Source organism: Schistocerca cancellata, chromosome 12, assembly GCF_023864275.1.
Source record: "Schistocerca cancellata isolate TAMUIC-IGC-003103 chromosome 12, iqSchCanc2.1, whole genome shotgun sequence".
Lineage (NCBI taxonomy): Eukaryota > Metazoa > Arthropoda > Insecta > Orthoptera > Acrididae > Schistocerca > Schistocerca cancellata.
Window position 1 is genome coordinate 36,941,349 of NC_064637.1, and position 1,323 is coordinate 36,942,671.

Consider the following 1,323-nt stretch of genomic DNA (forward strand, 5'->3'; position numbering starts at 1 on the left):
ACTTTTAGAAGCTTCAACTTCTCTCAAGATTTATTGCTGCAACAGTGCATATGGAGTGTATGAAATGATAACTTTTACAGATCAATAGCGGAAACGGTTTTGAGTTACTAGCTGTCGACCCACGCTGAGACACCCATATTAGTACGTGGGTGTGGCATGCAGGAGTCACAATGGGGGCGCTGACTGTGGCGCGCAGTCGATGGTACAGGCTGCGAATGCTGTCCTGGAATACGTTATGCCAAGCCTGCTCGACATGTTTACGTAGTTCTGTAGGAGTCACTCCTCTTCTCATCATATCCCACTCTCACTCACCGAGCTAGGTGGCGCAGTGGTTAGCACACTGGACTCGCATTCGGGAGGACGACGGTTCAATCCCGTCTCCGGCCATCCTGATTTAGGTTTTCCGTGATTTGCCTAAATTGTTTCGGGCAAATGCCAGGATGGTTCCTTTGAAAGGGCACGGCCGATTTCCTTCCCAATCCTTCCCTAACCCGAGCTTGCGCTCCGTCTCTAATGACCTCGTTGTCGACGGGACGTTAAACACTAACCACCACCACCACCACCACCACCACCACTACCACCACTCTCACTCAATTGGAGACAAGTCTGGAAATGAAATCAGAATTATATATTAATACCTTCAGCTGCTGCCGGGCGTTGGTATGTATCAACGGGAACAGGTGAAAATACGAGGGCAGTTCAATAAGTAATGCAACACATTTTTTTTCTCGGCCAATTTTGCTTGAAAAAACCGGAAATTTCTTGTGGAATAATTTCAAAAATTCCCGCTTCGTATCGTATAGTTTCATTGACTTCCGACAGGTGGCAGCGCTGTACGGAGCTGTTAAAATGGCGTCTGTAACGGATGTGCGTTGCAAACAACGGGCAGTGATCGAGTTTCTTTTGGCGGAAAACCAGGGCATCTCAGATATTCATAGGCGCTTGCAGAATGTCTACGGTGATCTGGCAGTGGACAAAAGCAAGGTGAGTCGTTGGGCAAAGCGTGTGTCATCATCGCCGCAAGGTCAAGCGAGACTGTCTGATCTCCCGCGTGCGGGCCGGCCGTGCACAGCTGTGACTCCTGCAATGGCGGAGCGTGCGAACACACTCGTTCGAGATGATCGACGGATCACCATCAAACAACTCAGTGCTCAACTTGACATCTCTGTTGATAGTGCTGTCACAATTGTTCACCAGTTGGGATATTCAAAGGTTTGTTCCCGCTGGGTCCCTCGTTGTCTAACCGAACACCATAAAGAGCAAAGGAGAACCATCTGTGCGGAATTGCTTGCTCGTCATGTGGCTGAGGGTGACAATTTCTTG

General features: G+C 49.1%; 1 non-coding gene across 1 annotated transcript; it reads left to right on the top strand.

Moving 5' to 3' along the window:
• The first annotated feature begins 314 nt into the window (after positions 1-314).
• On the top strand, positions 315-387 carry Trnaa-cgc (transfer RNA alanine (anticodon CGC)). The gene has a single exon. It is a non-coding gene; the product is annotated as a tRNA-Ala (tRNA).
• The last annotated feature ends 936 nt before the right edge of the window (positions 388-1,323 follow it).